Source organism: Sinohyriopsis cumingii, chromosome 13, assembly GCF_028554795.1.
Source record: "Sinohyriopsis cumingii isolate HCF-2022 chromosome 13, ASM2855479v2, whole genome shotgun sequence".
Taxonomy (NCBI): Eukaryota; Metazoa; Mollusca; class Bivalvia; order Unionida; family Unionidae; genus Sinohyriopsis; species Sinohyriopsis cumingii.
Window position 1 is genome coordinate 48,864,688 of NC_142973.1, and position 12,449 is coordinate 48,877,136.

Below are 12,449 nucleotides of genomic sequence, written 5' to 3' on the forward strand. Positions count from 1 at the left end.
TAATAATTACACAGACACACAGACATACAGACACACACACACACACACACACACACCAAAAAGATTACGAACGTAAACATAATATAATCCAAAGTGCACCACAATGACAGATGAACTATGATGAGTACACCGAGAAAAGACCTCGCCATATACACGTGGATTTAGTAAGAAAATCTGACTTTTTTCTTTTTATTATACTCAAAAAGTAACAAAAATTAAACTGTTTCGATATATCATCCTATTTCTTTTACCGCCACAGTCATCAAACTTGCAAGTGGGAATTCGAGTCATTCTCCTGCTGATAATTAATTAATGGAAAAGCAAACCCAGGAATCTCCTAATTGTACTGATCTTGCCATTCTGTCATTTAGTGATTTTTTTTTGTTCGGTTAACTTAATTTTTCTTAGACTTTTTCCTTATATATATATATATATATATATATATATATATATATATATATATATATATATATATATATATATATATATATATATATATATATATATATATATATAATTTGTTTTTGCCTCAACACATTTTGCTTTGTAGCTCTCTACATTATGCCTGTTGCCACCTCTTAAGTTTTGTTAAAGTAATTTTTAAAGGGACATAATCCACTCTAAATTGTGAGAGTGTCTGATAATATCCGATCATTTATTTTATTGTTGCGTGTAATCAAATCTGTAAAATGGAATAAGCTTCTGATGCAAATTGATTGGACATACTTTATATATATATATATATATATATATATATATAGATAGATCTGTAATTAAACGCGTATATAACTCGAAGTATGCGTTAAAAGAAACTTATACATTTTTGTTGAAGTTGTGTAATGTGGAAGTAAGTAATGTAAATTAGTATGGGAGTGACAAATCCGGTAATTTTACTCCTCAACTATGCCATTTTATTTAATCAGGAACACCTATTGCGTAGAAAACTAAACTAAGTTATGGGTAGGCGTGGCATGTGTTTACGCTAGCTAGTTGACCTCGATGACCTTTACCACTCGCGTATGAATCGCCTAGTTAGCAGAGAACTTTAATACTCAATTATTAATGAAATATTAGAGCCTTTTTCTGGTAGATCGATACATTTCATACTTAGGTCAAGGGTCAACATTATATTTGAAGATAATTTGTTTAACTTTAGAACTATATTCATTCAGCGGAATAAGTAAACGTTACTGATACACGTGTAACTTCCGGGTAAAATTGTATACATGTTGCCTTAGACTACTGTCAGTGACAGTGTATTGAATAGACACTATCGTCTGCTAGAGGAGGAAGGTAAGTGGAGTTTAAATTGGTTTTTCAACACCTGGTTGTCTAAATTACTAAAATGCAGATATATATAAAAGACCAAGCAACCATTTATTGCACAAAAATATCGATCTAACAGCGGACCTTGTCCCCCATTATCAACTCGACTTAAAACTAAAGTCAGATCCGTACGCTACCGGCGAGAGACTAATTCTCGCCAAGTACCAATGGTTGGCATAGAAATAGGCTGTTCTTAATATTTCGTGTACAGTTTTTACTTATGCGTACTTTTGCAAGTACTTCACAAAATGATATTTTAAAGACATGCGTAATAGGTTGCATCCATTCGCGAAATATTAGCTTCAGCCCAGTGGCGACAACTGATGCGCGAAAACTGGTTCTTGACATGTACTGTAGGCTTAAACTTAAAATTCCCCGTTGTTCAGGTGGCTTGCATTATTGCACGTTTTGTCCTACATGTGCAGGTTTGTGAATGAATGACAAACTTACTGAATTTCTCATTATTTTATTTTATATTCACATTAACATTTCACTACAAACGCTGATGCATAAGGTTACATTCCAGTTTATAGCTCGACTAATGTGACATTTTTTTAAAAGGCTAGTTTGAAAGATTAAGTTGTAACGTTCGTATTACCAGATTTTATATTCCTTGATGTGGTCAGAAGTACAGAAAACATGAGACTTCACTTTTATCCAATTGCATGAAGTATTCAGTTGACTGCTTCTACAGTTTTGTACATAATGTGTCAGTTCCGTTGAGTATTTGCCAAGTTGACATATCAGATTATTGATATTAGGCCTAGATGATTTTTTGGAAAAAGAAACTCAGTACATGCATCAGATAGATGATGTGGATTACTCTTCATTTAGTTCAGCATTTTGATTGATGCCTACATCTGTAGCTGAGTAAATTATTATGTGAAAACATGTTGAAATTTTGATAAAATGACCTAATTTATTTTGTGTACTAAAGATTTTAACACCATTTGTATGACTATGGAAAGCAACATTAATCATTTGATAAATGCTGGGGAAAAAAGAGTGGGTTGTGTACATATAATTCACCATTATGGAAGAGTCCATCTTTGGAACAGGACTGAGTAGTTATGTGAGCTGTCACATTCCACAGGTAAACAAACATCACGTTCATCAGGGGTCTCAAGCATGCAGCCCGTGGGCCGCATACGGCCCGCCAAGCCATATCATGTAGCCCGCAAAATGGTTGCCATTACAAGGTGTCATGAAAGATAACACAGGTGGTGTGGCCCTTGGACCATCAAAAATGGCCTCATGCAGCCCTCAGGGTGGTTTGAGTTTGAGACCCCTGACCTACATCTAGTTTTCTTTAAATTATTTTAAATTTCTACTGTATGTCTGTTTATGATATGATTTGTCCAATAAGTGAATGATATTTGCTTACCTGTGACAAAAGTTGACAGTGTAATTGCTTTAGCCTGTAGCGGCTGAATTTGAAATTGCATTTTTTCAGTGTAACACAGGTATGCATTTAGTTTAGAAGGTAATATTATAACTTTTTTAAAAGGTTTACATAACAATTTATTGCCAGCAATTAGTGCAATGATCTGCTATTGTACCCATCATTTCTTTTTAACTCCCAAAGGAGAGTTATCCCTGACTCTTAGAAAGTGCTTTTTAGATAACATTGGGATTTTCAGGACTAAGATTCAAAGAAAAACCTTGCATATATGATGTTCAGAAATGAAAACAGAAAATTTAATAATGATCACAACAGCGTCATCATTCTGCCAGAAAAGGTGTGCCTATATACAGGGCTGCCCCTAATTTTCAGAACAGGTGGTTGTTCTTGAAAAGTAAGAGAGCTTGCGGGGGGGGGGGGGACAGAAAAATTTGAAATGAAAGATACAAAAATCATACAATTTCAGGTATTATACAGGCATTTTTTTCTCAGTCAGTTCAGTCAGTTATGCATTTCATCATTTTCACATAGCTTTACTTTCTGTCTTATCTACCTAGAGTGACATTGTCTTTAAAAAAACTTTTTATAAACTAGATTTAGGCAAGCAACTAACAGTTCTCTACCATTCAGTTGGCCCCAGCTTTATTGCTATGGTTTTAGATACACAGTACATCTAGTGTCTGAATAAACATGTATATCTTTATGCACAGGTTTAGTCATCTATATGAGGATGAATGGTGTACATGTGTAAAGTTCATAACGTGCCATACTGTGCATAATACACTGATAACGTTTGCAACTTGTACACTGGCCCATCCACTTCCTTGGTAACATATTAGTGCACTTTGAATTGTTGTACATCATGGAAGAAACACATTTTATGGATTTACTTGTATTATTTATTCTGTGCAGAAATCTGAGTATACAATTTTGCCTGATAAAAATCCATATTGAGGGCTGCATGTATAGTGCCCCAAACTGTAAACCCCTTCTGTATATTGCTGTCCCTCATCTGTTTGTAAATGATTATCAAGAAACAACAATATGTTTGTTCTTAAGAGACAGGTGGTCTTTATATGCAGGATTGAATCTGACTGAGAAATGAACTATTAGTTTGTGCTATACACAATACTCTCTCCCTATATATCGTACTTGCTATTCATGGGAGTCATGGAAGTGATCCACATACTTGATGGTCCTCTTCAATTGTTGAATGTTCTGACAAGGTTGTGTCAAATTAGTAAATATAAATACAAAGTAGGGTATTAAATGATATTAAAGTCAGATAGTATTTGGTTCTTATTAGTCAAGTACTTGAATCAAGTGAAACAGCTGTAATCAAAATGTAACCAATTTAATGAGATCCACTAATATACCTGCATTATTAGAGGTGCAGCAATATAATAAGGGGCCTTATAAGGAGGGCTTATTCTGTGCTGAAAGAAAACAATTTTCAGACATTATGCCAGATCTGGTGACTTTCAACAAAATATAGGCCCTGACTTCAATTCCATGTGCTCAAAAAACCCTGTTTTACTCCAGGTCTTGATGTCTACCATTGTCTGATTGCTCTATCAGTGCCCTGCTTACTCATGGGATCTGCAGTGTTGCTGTTAGCATTTGAAGCATGTCATGATTTATGCATTTTCTGTTTATACTTTCGATATTGTTCATAGATGATGTTTAATATGTTTAACCAGTGTTGCATTTCTTTAGAGTTTCAGCTGAAATAATTTTTGGGTTGATCTTTACTTTTTTGTTTTTACCTCTGCTAGGTAGACAGTTTTAATAAAAAACACTCAAGAGCCATCATGGACCACCTTTGATCCCTTTATTACATTTTGTCTGACTAACAATGAAAGTAATTAAGTTATGTACATGTATCAATGTTCAACAGGTTAATTATATATGTGATGGAGACAAGAGCCGGAAAACCATGCTGTTCTAAATGGTCTGGAATAGGGTAGTGTCACTGCCATGTTGAAACTAATCTTATCAGTCACTGGTACATATATTTGTGTTGTAGCCATAGTTTGTAGCAACTTAACAATCTTCAGTGATGAGGCCGTGTTTAACATAGGATGCTTAATTACAACAACTGAAACATCCAGTTTTCTCCGCACCCATTGCACCAAGATAAAACAAGATGCTATTCTCATTCATTTTGAATCAGTCAGTTCTTAATGTTGCTACAGGTATACATCCTTTGGACTTCCTTGGTGACATTAATATTTTAACGGATCTTCCATTTTTGTATAGATTTTACCTGTGGCCATGTGGGTCTATGAGAACCTGTTTTTTTATATTGTTGCAGATCTTGTACTAAATGTTTCATCAGGGTGTGGGGAAAATGCACATTGGAAACATCAGGATTGATTTTACAGCCCAAGATTCCAGAGGTGCATTGTCTAAACCATTTGACTATGTGCACCACACACTTCACACTTCAGAAATGCAGTAGTCACACTTCATGATGTGCAGAGTGCTTATTTTATAATTGTTATATGCTGATTCTATATACTCATGCTTTATTGGGGGTGGGGGTGGATAATGGATATTGTCATACCCTTTGTTTGTCAGTCAGACTATCCATTGGTTTGTCCATTAATAATAACATCTTCTAAACTGCTGGGTGGAAATTAATCAAACATGATACCCAGATTGTCCATGTGGTGGCCCTCTTCAAGAGAGGTATGAGTTTTTTGCCTCTTACCTGGGAAAGGAGTTAACGGTCAAGTATACAAGAACTGGAGTTAAAATGACCTTGGGTGAGGACAAAATGACTCCATGGTAAAAGATTCTGGAAGATGGATTGTTGGCCAGACATGCTGGCCATTGTCTTAGGATATAATTTGTATTTAAGGTTAAAATTACATTTGACACTGTACATTTAGGTAGATAATAACCCAAAACTATGGCAGCAAAAATACAAACTCACTTTAACTTTAAAATTATAATTATAGAGTAAAACATCATAATCTTGTTCAGTATTTCAAGAAATAGGACATGCTGTAGGAATTAATAACAGTATTCATCGTATTATGCTATTATTTCTTAACAACACATGTTGGAAACAAAAAGCAGGGGATATGCTTAACATACACAAGTATGTGTCTACTCATGGTTTACTCAAAGTCCAGTGGGCCACCAGAAAGCTAGTTCAGTGACTATTACATGTAATGACTGTTCAACATTTTTTTCCAAAATACTATACAAATATTTCATGAAGGAGAATAATGAATAACTGAAAACATTTATTAAGAAGACTAATCTGGATCTAACCATATTTGTTTTCTTAAGTTTTAGCAAACAACCAGACAAAAATCAGGTAGACCATAGAATTTCCAAAGGGAAAACCAGTGTTCTGAACACCAAGTAAATATTTTTTTAAACAATGATATCAGACAGGTAGGCCAACCATCCTACCTTCAATTATGGACAAAGATCAAGCACGGAATACAAATTAAATATACATAACAATTAACCAGATTTATGGATTGATCCAGAATGGAAACTCCCATAATGGTTGATTATCCAATAATGGTTGTAGCTGGAGTTCAGGTTATGCAGAGGAGGCCATATTATCTATGAAAATGGGACCATTGACCTCTACCCTCTCTCCTCCAGGAGCTGCATCACAGATTCTGTTTTAGGATGTGCAGTTGATGAATTTGCAGCTGTTTCTGTAAAAATGTGCTGAAAACAATGATCCAGTTGTGTTAAAACAGTTTATTTTCAAGCCTTGTCATTATTTATCTACTTGATTCCTTTTATATTCGTAAGTCCCCCCCCCCTTTTTTTTTGTGTGTTTCAGATGGAGTGGGAAATTTCTTCACTTAATGTTTTGTTTCTTAATAGTCCCAGCCTTTGAATCCAGGCTCAAAAAACCTTGTTATCTATTCATCTTTCTGAAACAGAAACATTATTGCAAATATACTACCGACTGCTTTGGTGGCCTATTGTTTAGAGTGTCTGCCTTGGATGCGGAAGGTCATGGGTTCTAACCCTGTCCGAGTCATACCAAAGACTTTAAAAAAATAGTACTTGCAGCTGCCTCGCTTAAAGTGCTCAGCATTACGAGGTTAGTGTTAGGATTGGTCGGCCTAGTGTCAGGATAATGTGACTGGGTGGGAAATCAATTGCTACATGTCTGCAGCATGATGCCCCCAGAACTTAAGACATCACTATAAACTGACACATACATACACCCACACCCACCCATGATTATCATAATTGTAGAGGGACTTGGGTTCAAAGGAAACTGAGTAACAGTTGGATGGATGCATGAACAGGATCAGTCAAAACTTATCTCTGTATAACAATAAAGTGATAATGTAGTTAGAGGATCACCATATGTTACACAGAATTGATTATTTAATGTGGCAACAGTGTTCTTACCTCAGCAGATAAAACATGACTAGTTTTTCTTCCAAATTCACAATTATGCATGCATTGTTTATATGTGATCTTTTTTTCCAATGCATTTTCAAAATTTAAATTCTTTGTAGGACCTGAAAAATTTCAAAATCTTATGAGAGCTCAATGGGCTACCAAGAAAAAACTCTGGTAACCCAGTTTTAAATTTACTCATTCAAAACATACAAACTATGTGCTTAAACACGAAACTGCTAGATTCAATACTATCCTGTTTATCTATTTTGATGATGTTAAATTATTAGTCTTTGTTAAGTATCCTTTTAGGGAAGTTTTTAAGAAACGTACAGCAATTCCCGATACGCTATAGTAACCCTCTACACTACTGCTCTTGAATATATGCTAGCCCAGATGGATCATTCTGGTAGCCCCTGGGCTACGGGCAGAAGATATGTTAGATCATACCATGACAGAAGTTTATTTAAACAGTTTTTAAAGCACCAGTTTAATGCTATACCCATGACAAAGCAAGAAGAAAGTGTAATATTTTACAACTCATCTCAAATGTTTTTCCATCATTTCTTTTTTAAAAAAAACAATTTCTTTGATATTGGTAATGCATAGATTTGTGTACAAGTAAAATAAGGGACTGGACATGCAAACTGCTTTAATGGATTAAATTAAAATCTGGATTTTGAAGAAGTATGTATGATGGTTGAAACATGGGTCTCATGACAGTTTGGTAAAATCAATACTTTTTCAGAACAGTTAAAAACTAGAATGTACCAGGTAATTAAATATATGTTCAATGAGTATAATGTCTAGAAACCAACTTTCATAAAGAAATGGCAGAATATATACACAGGGATCGGACATCTTGTCTTGTCAAATGGAGACCAGCTGTCATTTGATTTATCAGTTGGTGTTCATGTCCTGCACTGACTGCCTTACGGTGTACAAAACATGTTAGGATAATCAATTATTTGAAGTTGCTTATTGAACTGAAGAGACATGAAAATGTTTTGAAAATATTACATCAAGTGTCAGTCGCATAGTTATAAGGTTGTACATGTAAGTTCAATTTATTTGCCCAGTGGAATGGTGACTGTAAGACATAAACAGCATCATCATCATCATTAAAAGATGTCATCATAATATAAAGATATTGTCATCATCAGAATATGTTGATGCTCTTGTTGCATATTTTGAAAGTCACCTTTTCTGCATCAGTTTTATTGAACCTTTTGTTCTGATTAGTACATGTCTCAATTTTAAGTTTGTATGCATAATCCAGGAGTCCATTTGTGATCCTAGTGACTACATAATACTATTGACAGGCAGGCCTAATATCAAAGGATTCCAGCTGGTTTTAATGGCACTTCTAACAAATTATTGACTACTGGTACATGTATATTAATGCCAGTAAATGGGAGGTTAGTGCCTTTCCCCAGGAGACAGAGAGGCAGCTGGTGTGGGTATGTATTGAACCCATGACCTTTGGATTGTGCATCCAATACTCTACCAGCTGAGCTACCCTAACTCCTCTTAAAGACTTACCAAGGCTGTAGACTTTGTCTGGCTTGGTTTTGTATCAAACCAGTGAACTTGAATTACAAATCTGAAACTCTTTCAGCTGATGTTAATGCCTTTCAGTGTAGCAATTATCCACCATATTGCATATTGCAACCAGAGTGGAATAAAGCATTGTATCTTATCTCATGTCAGTGAATTCTTAAAAGGTCAGTTCAACATTTTGTGTTGGACTAAATATGTGTATAATATAATTATAATTAGAGCTTAAGACTAAATATACGTATAATATAAAGCTGTGACAAGACATTATTTTTTAAGTACCTCTATCATATAAACTATACACATACTGCCAACAATTCATGCTGTATTTATTTGCTTGTTTATAATGAGCTCCTTTCTGCTAATGGGGTAGATTCATACATGTAGCTCAGCTGGTACATTATTAAGATCTTATAATGCTGTTCATTTTACTTGCGGTGTCAAGTGAACAATTATAGATTGTAAATTGTAATTGTACATCAGGTAACGGAAGATCCAGGCCTGTACAGTTTACAGCTGGATGCTTGTTAAAAAAAATTGCTCAGACAAATACTGAGTGAATGTTCAGTTGTTTCTTCTACATGTGCTTCCTTGCATCCAAGTCTCTTGACTCAGATTAGGTTGTTTTAATGTTCAGAGTTAGATTCCAATCCAGGATCTATGCTTATCAGTTTCATTCTTGAAATTATTAGGTCTTTCATGGTCAGCCTTGATGATCTAGAGTCACATTGTTAACCATGGCAGGCAATATGGAAGATGTGAAGATCAATGTAGAATAAGTTAAACATCATACAAAAACTGCAAAAAGTTGTACATATTTTTTTCATATGTCAAATTAGAAGTTCTAAGCACCATTTGCATGCATTGAAGAATTAAAAGACTTAATTTTGGCTTTGATAAAAATAAACAAATATCTCCCAGCTCAATCAGCAGTAAGTCTGTTGTCATGCCATCAAATGTAATGATCCAAATGACCAGTCCTACCTATTTACTTTGTGTCTGATAAAGCAAATGGTATTATCAGATTTCCTTTTTATTGAAAATATTGAAAAATCATAAAATCAAAATTGTGTTCAGTGTGAAAAAATTGAAAATTGTGTTTAATGAAGTGAGTAAATAAGATTTTACTGGTCTATAAATAGAGCTCCAAAGCACGTTGAAGTCTTTAATATTACCAGTGAACCTCTTTTGAATATTATGTTTGATGCTTTCACATTATTCTTTATGATAACAGGATACTTTTTAAAAATGTTGTGTTCTGAGTGAGGATGAAGTAATTTTAATATACAATAATACATGTATATTCCCTGAAGAGAAAAGCAACTTTGATGCACTATTTTAGAGCGGCAGATAAATGATTAGTTTTTAGGATGGTTTATAGCGATATAACCAGTGCCATTGGTATTTGTCTCTTGACAATTACCACATCGTTCAGTATGGTAAATGATGCAGTGCTCCACAGTTTTAAAATATAATTCAAGTTCCTGTATCTTATATAATCTAAACAAGTACACTGAAGTACCATTATTCACCATTCTGTAATATAATGGACTTGTCATCTGACAGAAGTAATAAAATTCTATAATATAATGGACTTGTCATCTGACAGAAGTAATAAAATTCTATAATATAATGGACTTGTCATCTGACAGAAGTAATAAAATTCTATAATATAATGGACTTGTCATCTGACAGAAGTAATAAAATTCTATAATATAATGGACTTGTCATCTGACAGAAGTAATAAAATTGCCAATTGTAGGATCAAAATATTTAAAGACATTGATATCTGAAGTCTGTTGTCAGCAAAGGAAACACAACAACAACAACAACAACATAATAATAATAATAATAATAATAATAATAATAATAATAATAATAATGGCTTTAGTTGAAAAAGGCGAAACAATTAGAGAATTGTTTTGTATTGAGAATCTCAAATAAACGAACATGCACATATTATAATATATAATTGGAGTATGTATTTACAACACTATCCTTCCTTTCCTTTTCTGTATCTCCCTCACATATGAACCAACATGTAATAATGATGCATACAACAATAATAATGATAATAATACTATAACTACCTTTTTTAATGAGGGTGACTCATTTAGTCAAAGATACTGTGAGGAACACTTGTATAGAAAGTACTGTATAACCACCCCTTTCTGCCAGTATAGTTTCTCAATACAGGTGGTCTCTCACGACAGGTCATAAAACTACAAAAATTGCATTGAGAATCTGCTCTCTCAAGACAGTCTCATAGCTTAGGTCTTAAAGATAGGTTTTACTGTACATATATATACATCATACAAAAGTTAATAGTCATACTGTTTATTTCAACAATTGTCTATATTAGCAAAAATATGAAAGTTGTAAGGATGCAAATTTCTGTCGATCCATGAAGAGCACACTAACTTGAAGGCCAGAGAACAATTAATTAGATTTATGGGGATAAGTGCTTGTTAAATTGCTATACTGCAATGATTTCTAATGTCTGTGTCAGGAGAGGAAGTGATTTTTAATTAAGCCTTCGTTTACTTAGCCGTTAGATGACTAGAAAGGGATGTTTAACTTTGATTTTATATCGGAACTGTCAGAATTGAAATTCTTCAGAACAGTCATTTGGAAAAGTAGAAGTCAGGCTGGCTACAATTTTTGTGCCTAGTTATAAAAGGCGGTAAAAATATTTAACCCTGATTGGTTATGCTAAATAAGGGCTGTGTTTCCCACACGAAATTCCATGGGCTTTAAATATTGCCCCCATCAAAAAATCTGCAATTTTCCTGCAAGAGTGAAAATATAAGGGACTCCGAGACTGAACTTGGAAGAAATTCTCTTGTAAAACATTGGTCAAAGGGACTGGATGTCTGGAAAGTCAACGGGCACAATTTTGGCGGTAGAAGCGAACAAAGCTTGAAAGCACAGGGTATTTGCGTCAGTGTCATGTAGTTCGTTGATACCAATACCAGTATAATGATTTGTTTGAATTGTTTATATTTGCATGAATTTTATTGTTTAAATCTGTAGATCAGTTCTCTTGAAATGAATGTAACTGTGTCGTCTTGATTGCTATAGAAATCTAAGAATTTCATGCATCACTTTAGTTGATATAAGTTACGAGAATCTGTTTGAATTCACCAATCTTAGATGATTTCACGTGTGCTAAAGACTTGAATGTGTGTATTCGCTGAAAATAACGTAGTTAAGGCATATAATGAATTTCATTCATTCATTTGTATAATTGAGTGGAACCGTTATGTCTTGTGTAATCTTAATGGGTATCAGTAATGAAATAGCCATTAGGAAGTACAGTAATCATGTGAAACTAGCTTTGTTTATGGTCTGCCATGTTTAGCTTGACCAGACAGCCTTTGGTCTGTTTGAATTCCGATAGAACAATATCTGACATAACGAGAGGGGAGTAATGATCTGTTCCCATTAGGACAACTGACAGAATATTTAGGTTGTCTCTGTTTATTTTGTAAGGGAAAATAGCTCCACATAAGTATCCACTGAAGTATCTACTTACGTATCCAACTACCCACACAAAGTTTGAGGGCCAAAAAGAGGCAAGACAGTATTAAGGGAGGTTGGAAAAAAGGAAAAAGTGAAAAAACTGAGAACAACCACCACAGTGAAGTTGGAGTGGACTCAGGAATACGCAGGTTATGAAGTTGTACAAGGCAGTGACTTCGATCATTCACTCGATTATATGATGAACTAATTCTATCATTTTAAAAAAATTGGCTATTTATATAAATATATTTGT

The 12,449-nt window shown here is 34.2% G+C and overlaps 1 protein-coding gene across 3 annotated transcripts in view; it reads left to right on the plus strand.

The window, feature by feature from the left end:
- The first annotated feature begins 1,156 nt into the window (after positions 1-1,156).
- The window catches only part of LOC149785513 (UDP-N-acetylhexosamine pyrophosphorylase-like), a 54,222-nt gene continuing 42,929 nt past the window's right edge, over positions 1,157-12,449 (plus strand). For all 3 annotated transcript variants that reach the window (XM_089979310.1, XM_089979313.1, XM_089979312.1), the window contains exon 1: positions 1,157-1,293. The gene's annotated coding sequence lies outside the window, so the exon portion shown is untranslated. The remainder of the gene's footprint in view (positions 1,294-12,449) is intronic.